Source organism: Macrotis lagotis, chromosome X (genome assembly GCF_037893015.1).
Source record: "Macrotis lagotis isolate mMagLag1 chromosome X, bilby.v1.9.chrom.fasta, whole genome shotgun sequence".
Taxonomy (NCBI): Eukaryota; Metazoa; Chordata; class Mammalia; order Peramelemorphia; family Peramelidae; genus Macrotis; species Macrotis lagotis.
In genome coordinates, this window is record NC_133666.1 from 37,010,718 (window position 1) to 37,022,918 (window position 12,201).

Consider the following 12,201-nt stretch of genomic DNA (forward strand, 5'->3'; position numbering starts at 1 on the left):
GCCAGTGAAAAGAAAGTTCACATATACAGTAAAATATTTATAGCAACACTTTAGTGACAGCAAAGAATTACAAATGAACAGATGTCCATAGTTTACCGAATGGCTTAACAAGTTTTGATACATGGATGCAATGAAATATTATTACTATGCTGTAAGACTGGTCTTAATCTCAAATAGAAACAGTATAACCAATAACTTCAAAAAAGTAACTGGAAAAAAACAACCACATACCAAAAAAACCAAAAGTGACTTACAAAGTTATAAGAGAGTTGTATCTTGTATATTTTCAGACCATTACAATATATTTGTCTTCTTTTTCTTATTTTTTTTAGGAAGACAATGCTCTCAACATGGCTTGCCCAAGGCCACACAGCTAGGTAATTATTAAGTGTCTGAGCCGGATTTGAATTTTGTTTCTTTTTAAAAATACCAGTTGTTCTATGGGATGACTCCCAGGAAAGGAGAGAAAGAGAAAGTGAAGGATACTGAGGGAAACTATGATTTTGTAAAAACATAAGTTTTCAATAAATAAATTCAATAAGCTGCCTGTCATTCACAAATCTTGTACATTTTAGGGAGAGAATGAATTGCCAAAAGGCCAGAAAGTAAGGGGAAAAAAACCAAAATAGATCTATATTTTTTGGTACTGAGAAAATTGGCAAAAGTTGGGCAATATTATACAACAAGGGTGTTACTACCTTTCCTTATTTTAATTTGTTTAATTTCTTTTCCAGTTTAGAGATGATAGTGGCAGTGTGATAGGTTCTGTAATCCATATCTCATGTGTTGTCCTGTGTCCTTGCATTTTTCTTATTAGTGATTTTGAAATTTTTTCCTATGACTTTCAGTAACTTGTTTTTTTAGCCTTGAGAACTCTCTGTTAATATGACTGTCTACCAATGAGAGACTTGTTCTTATGTTTATTAATTTGAATCATTTCATATTAAATGATGCCTATATCAGAGAAGTTCACTGGAAAGAATTTTCCCCTATTAACTGTTTCCCTTCTAATCTTAGCTTCATTGGATTTCTTTGTTCAAAAACTTTATTTTTATATGTCTCCTTCCATCTTGTTTTTTTTAATATTTTTTCCTTTCTTCCCTCTCTGCTCCCTTCTTTACATAGAAGAAAGGGGATCAGAAACAGGAGTGTACTCAGTCCTCACACTCCCACTTGCCTGCCCTCCTTCTTGCCTTTACCTCCACCACAATCACAGTTGCTGCTCTTTTATTGATGTATGTAGGTATGTATATATGTATGTATATATGTTCCAACTCTTATGCTTATTTTATCCTCTTTTGTCTAATTCAAATTAAAGTGAAGTTCACCTTTTTTTCCCAATAGTCTTCTCCTTGAACTCAAGAGTATGCTTGAAAGTCCTCTATTTCATTAGTTTTTTCCCCCTCTTATGTTTTTATACTTAGTTTTTCTGGGTAAGTTATTTTTAGCTTGTGCCTTTCAGAAAGAATATTGTATTAAAAGCTCTCCATTCCTTTATCATAGTGGTTGCTTAATCTTATGTGATCCTGACCATACTCGCTCCATATACAAATCGTTTCTTGCTAGCTAATTGCAGAATTTTTTTCTTGGACCTGGAAGTTCTAGATATTGAAGATAAAACAGAAAGGGAAACAACTACTAGCAATCAGGAAAAGTTTATTAAAGAAGGTGGTATTTTAGCTAGGACTTTAAGGAAACCTGTAGATAAAGATGAGAAGTAAGAGAATTTTCAGACAGTGCTGGCAGTGGCACAGCTTCAGTATACTTTGGTTACATATCCTTTCCTGCTAGATATCTTGGTACAAGTGAAATGGTCATAGATATTTGTTATATGTCACCATTTATTGTATTTGTTATATCCACTATAACAGATACATTTGTTTTATATATATATATATATATATATATATATATATATATATATTTATATCCCTTTATTGCATATTCTCTGTTCACAAGTGATGAATGCCTGTGTGTACTTCCCTATTGGTGGTGTTATTATGGAAGTGTGCCCCTTGTACATTAGGAACTCCAGGAAGGAACATAGAACAGACTTTTATTGCTACTTAATTTGCTGCACTCTGATGAGATGACTTTTATTTAAGTGACCATGACTTTTGACAGTCTAGTAAAAGGAAACCGATCCATGGTAGATCTTCAGATATGTAGTTTTGAAAGATGTTGACCCTGAAGTTGTTTTCAGTGATAAATAGTTTTTTTGGATCTCCAAATTTGACAAAGGTGCTCTGCTCAAACAATGCATAATATTCATAAAGGCATTTTCATTCATATTTCAGGCCTCCATACGACATCGAAGCCTAGAGTGCCACTGTTCAGGCATATGATATGGTTATACGTTTTGAGCCATAGCAGCCACTCCCTCAGTTTTCTTTTTCTCTGTATATCTATAGATAAAGCAGCTTTTCTAAAAAATGCCTGTGCTTTGATGTCTTTTGCTTTTTTACTAAAGCCATTTCCTTTGAAACTGGACCCCTACTAATGAAGTCTCTTTTTTAAAAAGGACTAGTCACACAACAGGGTAGTTTCATCTGTCATCTCCTACCTTTGACTGAGAGGATAGAATAATTTTTCATTTTTAGTTTTCTAGAACCAATACCTGGAGCCATTCCATGTTTGCTGCCTTTAGCTGTACTTTCCTTTGTTGGAATTGTAACTCTTTGCTATCGGCTTTCTGCTGTTGAAATCAATTTATCCTTGTTCTCTACTTTCCCAGGACTTCTTATGATCATCAAGTCTTTAAACTTGAATTATATTTCATTAATTCACAATAAATAATTTGTTCTACCATCCTCTAATAAATGAGGTCTCACATTGTTTTCATTTGTTTTGCTAACAAGAAAAATGCCATTTAATACATTTTTATATCCTTTCTACTTGGTCTTTGCTCCTTTCTTTGAGTTACTTGAGTATATGTCCTAGAGTAGCATGCTTGAGGACAAAGGAATGAAATGTTTCAGTGACTTTTCTTACATAGTTTCTGCTTTCCGGAAATACCAAAACCACTTGAAAACTCCACCTTTTCAGTATTACTATGCTTGACTTCACATAGGACTGTTCCTCATATTACTATCTTATTATTTTCTCATTTTTTCTCATATTATCATCTTATTATTCCTTTTGCTTGGAAATTTCACCATGCACTCTCTGAGTGATTTTAATTTTCTTTCTCCTTTTCTTTGTGATTTGTAATAAAGTCTTTTCTATCAGATCTAAGAGGGAAACTTTAGGTGGGTTGCTGTAATGGAGGTTGCTGAGGTGGTGGTCATAGCTTGGGACCATGGCCCTCAGAGTGGTAGAGGGCTACTCAACTTTGCTATGGACTAGTTGTGGAAAAACTGTAAGATTGTAGCAGCATTGCCTGAAGATGTCAGGTTAGGTAACAATCAATATGGATTTCCTTAGGAAATGGTCTTATATGCAATTACAATCTGCTTTTCTTTTTTGTACACAATTCTCCTTTTTTATGCCAAGATTTTTATTTGGTTAAAAGCTGACTTTATATAGGAAGGGCAAAATAGCTTGCAAAAACATTTCTGAACTAGTGGAAGAAAAATGTAAGATTCTTCAAAAACAGCATTTGTCAAAAAGAGTATGAATATTGAGAATCATCTTTAAAGGATGGAAATGTTGAGTGAGAATTATCAGAAACATCCAGTCTGGAGGCTGGATATGAAAAGGTGAACAGGGAAAACTCTGTACTCATGGATAAAATACATTATCTAGAAACAGACTTCAAAGATGATAAATCTAAATGGTCACAACAAAATGAGTTGATGGCTGACATTAAAAAATGGATATGGCCACTTGAAAATGAATCAAAGCCTATCAAATCGCAAGTAGCTGAAGCCAAAACAACCCCAAATGTATTTCAGTTGAATGAAGACTTAGAACATCAATGGAAGATGGATTGGAAAAAAATCCCCATCTTCAGGAAAGCCAAAAACTTGTAAAAGTTGTTATAGGATGGAATGAACGAATGAATGAACTTAACGAACAGGAAAAAATGTAGAGCAAATTATACTAATAAAGTCAAATGAAGTCTCTGATAGTATGCCTGTTGAAGACCAAGGATTGGGCTATTGCCCTGGGGGAAGATAATGTCAATGATAGTCATTGTGAAGCAGAAATAAACAGTGAATTAGCAATTGGAGACCATTTAGATGATCATCAAAGCAGACTAAAAAAAATGATTTATGTTGCTAAGTTGAATGCTCCTTTAAAAACCCTGAAAGCAGAAAGGAACCATATATGTTCTCAATTGTCTGATGAAGAAAAAATGAGGAGCTTAAAGATCAAACTGAAGTTCTTCAAACCCATCAAGTGTCTTTGTAGACTGGAAATGCTTATTTAGAAAATGAGATGCAAAAGCTTCAATGAAAACTTAAAGTAGTGACTGGATTGTATCAAGAAAATGAAATGAAACTTCATCGGAAGATGATTAAGGAAGAAAAAGACTTCCCACAGAAATAGGAGAAGCTTTCCAAAGCAGGAGAAAAGTTTAGTCATGTTTCTGAAAAGCTTAATTATTTTTTAAAAATTATTTATTCATTTATTTTTTCATCCAAATGCATATGTATCTTTTTAAGGAACAAAATTTCCTCCCACCTTCCCTTCTCACGTCCTTCAGAAGTGAACAGTCAGGTTAGCATTGTATACATATTTGTTTTGTGTGTGAAAAGCTGAATTCTTGCAGAAAACAAACCAAGGGTCATGAAGAAGAATTGGAAAGGACTATTTAAAGCCCATGATAACTGCTTGTCAGGCCAGGCTGCTAAAAGGTATCTCAGTGACTTAAAAAGAAAAAGCACACAACAAACGAAAGTTGACAGAGAAAGAATTTAAATGTGACCTTTCAGAAAAAGTTCTTTATGCTTTGGATGTTACAACTAGATCCTTTGGCGGAGAACATTTTCCATACCTCTCATTTCTCAAATGAGAACTCTTCTCTCCCCTCCAGCTTTGTTGGAGGGTCCACTCAGACTTTTACTTTTGCCTCCAAGGGGAGGAGAAAGAAGTTCATAAGGATCAGAGCATCCTCTGGAATATCAGAATGCCAATGGAAGAGGAGAATTATCTGATCCTCACAGACACTGTGATCTCTGTCACTTCTATGGGATAGAGATCACAGAATGATTATTTCTCATTCAGATGAGATGGTATCTACAGAAATGGAATCCAGCAAGAATGATACCAAAGATGATTTTGGTAATTAAAATAATCCTGGCCCATCTGACACACCTCAAAGTGAAGTAGCTGACCCAAGCTTTGTTGCACCACCTCTCCCTTTAGTCAGTGGTCCTTTGTTGCCAGTGGACCCAAGAGGGTCAAAAATGAGAAATGGACTGCCACATCTTTCAAAAAGTATATATGGACCTCCTAGGGGGTACTTTCCAGCAATTTTCCTGACCCACACATCTTTGTTTTTGTTGTTTACAAGGCAGTGGGTTTAAGTGACTTGTCCAAGATCACACAGCTAGGAATTATTAAGTGTCTGAGGCCGAATTTGAACTCAGGTCCTCCTGACTCCACGGCCGGTGCTCTATCTGCTGTACCACCTAGTTGCCCTTAATTATCAGTGAGAAGTGTCTATCCACCCGGATCATTTCCTCAGTATCCTTCCTTAAGAAACTGATTTTTCTTCCCACCTCCATATTCTGAAAGTAGCAATCTTCAGGGTTGATTCAACCTTCAAGTTAGCCTGCTGCTGATCATAGAGAACCATAGCAAGAAACCTGACAATTTTTTGTTTCACCAAAAGTAATGTATGATGTATTTTTAATCATTTCTCATTCTCAGTTTAAGTAACTGCTATTACTTCACTGGTTTTACTGTTACTCAAATTGAAGCTTTATGAAATGATAATTTTCAAAGTAAAATTTTGTAAATAAAGATGATTTAATTAAAAAAAGAAACTTTGCATAGAGATCTTAAGTGACATGTATAGAGTTATGTACTTTTTTAAGCTGCTTGATCAAAGAAACAAAGCCAGATGCTCTGTCTTTATGATCATTGCTCTTCCATAGATTCACAGGTGTCATTTTATCAGCACGTATACATATATAAAGAGAAAAAGAGTTTATGCACTAACCCTAACATAGAAGGAAAAACAGCTATAAAAAGGGATTTTTGTTTAGTTTCCCAACATTCATCCACTTGCATATTTATAAGTTACACACTTATCTTCAACCCTCCTTAGCTCCCTCCCCAGCTAACAGTATGGTGAATGTTGTACATATAAATTTGTGTTTAGCATGTTTACATATTAGTCATTTTTTGTATGAGGAATTAGGACTAAGGGAACAGAAAGAAAACCATGGAATAGGAAGGAAAAAACGTAAAGAGAAATTTTGGGATTTGTTTTGTTTTTTCATTTGGATGTGGATTGGCATTACCTATCAACAGGTCTCTTTAGGGTTGTCCTAGCTCTCTGATCTGCTGAGAGAAGCTACATCCATCACAGTTGATATTGTTGTTAATGTATGCAATGTTATGTTGGTTCTGTTCCCTTTGCTTAGCATCAATTCGTGTAATTCTTTCCATGCTTCTCTAGAGTGCAACTATTCATGGTTTTTTACAGAACAACAGTACTCCGTAACATTCATATGCCATAACTTGTTCAGCCAATCCCCAATTTCTGGGCATCCCCTCAATTTCCAATTCTTTTTCACTACAAAAAGAACTGTTACAAATATCTTGGACTTTCCCCATTTTTAATGATTTCTTCTGGATGTAGGCCTGGGATTGGTATTGCTGGATCAAAGGGAATGATCAGTTTTGTTGACCTTTGGGTATAGTTCCATATTGCTTTTCAGAATGGTTGGATTAGTTCACATCTCTACCAAGAGTACATTAATGTCTCTCCTCAAGCTCTCCAACATTGATCATTTTCCTTTTTGCCACCTTATCCAATCTGATAGGTGTGAGGTGGTACCTCATAGTTGTTTTAATATGCATTTCTCTAATCAATAATGATTTGGAGCATTTTTCATATGAGTATGTATAGTTTTATTTTCTTCATTTGATAACTGTCTGTTCAGTTCTCTATATATTTTAGAAATGAGACCTTTTCAGAACCCTTATTGTGAAAATTGTTTCCCAGATTTATGTTTTCCTTCTAATCTTTGCAGCATCGGTTTTTTTTTAGGGAAAAACATTTTAAATTTATTATAGTCAAAATCATCCTTTTGCATTTTATATTGTACTCTAATTCTTGTTTTCCATAAATTTCTCCCTTTTCCATAGATCTGACAGATAATAATATTTCTTGATCTGTTAATCTGTCTATGATATCACCCCTTATGTCTAAGTTCTGTACCCATTTTGACCTTATTTTGGTATCGGGTATGTGATGTGGGTCTATGCAAAAAGATTTTTTTTAGATAGAAAAATATAAATAAGTAATCAAGGATTACCTTATGCTGTGTAGCAAAATTATTTCCACATTCCCTTTTTTCAACTTTTCCTTAAATTAACTTGCATGCCGGTGTTATGAAAATGTTAGTAGTTTGTTGGAATGTGTTAACATAAGTTGCCTTTGGAGTTTCTGAAATGGGTTTTGAGAGACAGACCTTCAATATGGAATTAAACTGTATGTACAAAGAAATCCTATTTATTTTTGTTTTGCAAGGCAATGGGGTTAAGTGACTTGGTTAAGGTCACACGACTAGATAATTATTAAGTGTCTAAGATAAGATTTAACTCAAGTCTTCCTGACTCCAGGACAGGTGCTGTATCCACTGTGCCACCTAGCTGCCCCTATAAAGAAATTGTAATCTCAGGAGAGGTAGTTTCCTGGGAAAAGGATTTGCATTCTGTACTTTAAAGCCCAAAGAAAAGATTTAATTCTACATAGCATCACTTTGCTTGGTTTTACTTTCCTTCACTCACCTGAGAGCTTTAGAACCAAAGTGATGACATCCTATCTTTACCTAGGAAAGAATTTTTGCTCACTGTGCCTTAGCAGATATGAGGCAACATTTCCTCTGAAGAGAGGAAATTCAGAAGCTAATCATTCAGAGAAACTACACAGAACTTGTGAGTGGAGACTTCAGATGTGGTACCCTGCAGAAACATCACTGGAAGGCATCATCATTCCTATAGTATCATAATTGAGTTTTCTGGGTACACATATACCCTGGTGAGATGGGCTCTCTAAATATGACTTTGATATTCTTGTTCTCAGAGTTACTTCTTTATACTATCTTTATACAAAGATATTTGTTTTATAAGCTTTTCCAATGAATATTCAATAGTTATATATGATCTCTAATTATCTAACTTTCATAATTAGTGGTGTGTTACATAGTAGAAGAGTATACCCTTTGTGATTTGGGACATGGGATCAGTCATTATCACTTTATTTGCTATGCTATTTGTTATGCTGCTGTTCACAGAACTAAGTCCTAGAAGCCTTGGAAAAGTAAACTGCTAAGTTCTGGACTCTGAGTTAAGTAATTATGTTAAGGATGTTGATCAAGTTAGAATATCTTTTTTTTTAGGGAAATGGATAAACTTTCATGGATCTCTGAGGATTAACAAGGTGCATATCATTCCAGTGCATTGAGAATATTAGTAGCAAAGTAGAATTGGTAGTTCCAGTATGCAGAGTATCTGTATCCTTGCTTAAATTGAATTTAAAGGCATAGAAGAGCCATAAGAAGTTAAACTGGACATACAAGGGAGTTGTAACCAAAGTTCAGGTAGTTTTTCTTGGACAAGGACTCACATTCAATATTAGAAATACTAAGTCCAAAGAACAGATTTGATATTTTCCTGGTAGAACTCTGGCTGGCTTTTTTTTAACCTACACTTCCCAGGGAATTGTAGAACAGTGAAACTATTTTGTCCTGTCCATATCTAGGAGAGGTTGTTTTATTGTAGCAGAAGTCAATCCAAGATGGATAGTAGATGACCATGAAGAAATGGAGACCAGAAGCTGGTTGCAAAGAGTTGCACAATGACTGTGAGATCATGGGCATTTCATGAGTGTAGAGTCAAGATGTGATTCTGCCCTCCTGAGAGATAGCATTGCCAGAATTGATCCTGCAGTATCAAAAGAGAGTTGCCCCAGGTACGAGTATACCTTGGTTACATGAGTGTATGTGGGTCACCTCAGCATACTCGTTTTTGGTGTATACTTCTTTGTACAAGGTCAGTATCCACAATGTTCCCTACACAAATCTCAGTGAGTTTCCGCTGGTCAAGAACACTCTGAGTCTTTGCATCCCTTTGAATTGTATCATTATTATTAAAGTACATATCATTCTTGTGCTTTGGGGATGGGAAAAGCTCAATTTTTAACTTTCATTTACTTAATATGTTGTTTGTTTGATTAAATGTATCCACTGATTGCTTGATAAAAAAATATAAACTGGTCCATGGCTCCCTCTGAGATAGTTCCTTTGAGTGGACGATAATCCAGGATGCAATGACCTTGTATTTTTTTTTACAGGTCCCAAGTATTAATGGTATGCCTTTCAAGTTATATTCCTAAAGAGTTTGAATAATTTTTATTAGTATTTCCAAGCATCATACTTTGGTGCCTGGAATGACTCTGTTTGTAGGTGTATAATATTGTTGTCTTGTGAATTGTATGGCTCACTGACTGGAAATACATCACTTTTTACAAAGGTTCTTTTGGTTTAGGTTTTGCCTTTGGTATTTCCAGGTAGTCCTTTATTTCCCTTGAAACCTGTCCTCACTAGTGAATCTTCCCATGTAAGAAAGGAAAGTCAAACAACAGGACAACTACATCTGATCAAACTGTTAACACCTCTCACCTCTCTCCCTTTTCAATGGTAGATGAAAGAGTTTTTCATTATTACTTCTCTATGACTAAAATTGGGCATCAGTCATTTTTAACATTGTTTTATTTTACTTTCTTATAGTCACAATGTATATGATCCTTTGGGTTCTGATACTTTTATGTTTATCAGGTAATCTGATTTTTTCTATTTTTTCTGATAATTTTTCATTGTGTCTTAGGATACAGTAATATTTTATTAATACATTTAATGCAAATTGTTCTGTTATTCTCAAGGCTATGGATCACCTCTGTTTTCAGTTGTTTGTTATTATTAACATATTGCTTTGAAAATTTTTCCATGGAAATTATCTTTACCTCTTGTCTTTGACTTGATTAAGGTATGTATACAGAGATAGGCTCTCTGCCTCCAAAGGTATGAATCATTTTACTTACCTTTCTTACATAACTGCAAACTAGTTGTCGAATACTTCAGCTAATTTAGATCTTATATATAATCATCTAAGACATCAATAGTGCATTGCTATACCTTCCCCCCCCACATGAATATGTCCCTCTTTTATTATTTTTGCCACTTGGAAATTTCACCACATATGACTTAAGTTGGTTTTATTTTGCCTTTTTCATACTAGTCATCCTTTAAGTAATCTTTGCTATGATTATTCCAGAAGAAAAGCATCAACAGGATATTTGCCCTGCCCTGGTTTACCCAACTATAAAGTTACAAATCTGTGTCAAAACGTAGGATCTTCTGACTCTAAGGTTACTGTGCATCTCTCATCAGAACTTACATAGAAAGAAAATTTGTTTTCAAACTGACTTAAATGAAGGCAAAAAAGGAGAGTAAGTGGGGAATATTTTTTAATTGCAATGATGATGGATGAATATGATAAAGGTATCAACAAACACTAATATCATTTAGGGAAAAGAGGTTGTCACCTTTCCTTACTTCAAGCCTGCCATAGATTATTTTCTAGTCCATTGTATTAAGAATGTTGTTAATGAAGGAGGATACATCATATATCTCTAGTGTCCAGAGATTTGCATGTGGATTTGCTGAAATAAGTTTGGGAGGCATAGAATGCAATTAAAAAAATTAAATAGAACTTACAAAGAAAGTCTAACCCTAGTTCAGAGAAGTATCTTCGACAAGAACTTGCATTCAATCCCTAGAAACAGGAAGTCTGAACAACTGACTTTGTCTTTTTGTGTGTAGCTATGCTTGAATTTTGTTTCTTCATACTACCCATGGAGTATTGGAACAGAAAATCTGTTATTTTAACTTTATCCAGGAGATTTCTGACCACCATCCCTTAGTAGATGTGAGGCTAGCTGGGTAGCAGATGACCCTGAAGATAGGAAGTTCCAAGCGAGTTGCTGAGATAATTTCGACAGCAAATCCAGGTGATGAGTTGAGACGTGATGCTGTTCTGAAGAAAGAAAACGACCATGAAAAATGGCCAGCCCAGCAACCTCTGAAATGAGTTGCCCTTGGTACGAGTACACCTTGGTTATGTGTAATCTCATGTCACGTGTAACCTCAGCGTACTCATTCCTGGTGTATACTTACTTCTTTGTCAGAGTTCTCTGGCCTCAGGTGTTCCATGGAAATATCCCCAAGTGTTCACTCGTCACAGGTGACTTCTACCTGTTTCTTGGCTTATTATTTGTGCTTCTATTGAAATGGATTTTTGGATTTGGACTTTTAGATTTGGGACAGATAAATCTTTTCATTTCATTTCATTTACACATGCAATTTCATTTTTAACTTATTTTTGCTTAAAGCAGTGTCCTCTCAGCAGATTTAAATTAATCAAGAGTAGCTCTTGAGCAATGGGTTGAATGGGTACTGACCCTGACTACTTGAGAACATGGCATAAGAAGCAGTAAAGTCCCTAGATGCTCCATACATGGAATTTGGAGTCTCATGATATGGAGTCTCAAATGTTCATTTCATATGGTTATTCTTTAATTATATGGGTCACCAGTCCTATTCCCTTCATAGTTTTTTTTAATGTATAGATATAGAATCAATTCCAAAGGTTCTTTTGCTTATTTTTGCCATTAATTTTCCCACCAGTGACATTTTCCTTGAAACTTGCCCCCCCCACTAGAGAATCTTCCCATGCAAGAAAGAAAATCTAAACAATAGTGGATGTGATGTGTTAGAGCTGACATACCACTTTTATAATTAGAGGATGGAAGACTGTTTTATTCTTACTTTCCTACAAATAATATTTGGAGTTCATGTAGCTTTCTTTGTTTTTTTGTTTTTGTTTTTTCATTGCTAGAACAATGATTTTCATTAGTTTGATATTTTAGGTGTATCATGTGAAACATATTCCCTCATTTTTCTGAAGTTATCCTTGTTTTTTAAGTCATCATATTCCACGAATTCATATGGCATATTTTACTGA

General features: G+C 34.9%; 1 pseudogene; it reads left to right on the top strand.

The window, feature by feature from the left end:
- The window catches only part of LOC141498635 (melanoma inhibitory activity protein 2-like), a 65,910-nt pseudogene extending 60,153 nt beyond the window's left edge, over positions 1-5,757 (top strand).
- The last annotated feature ends 6,444 nt before the right edge of the window (positions 5,758-12,201 follow it).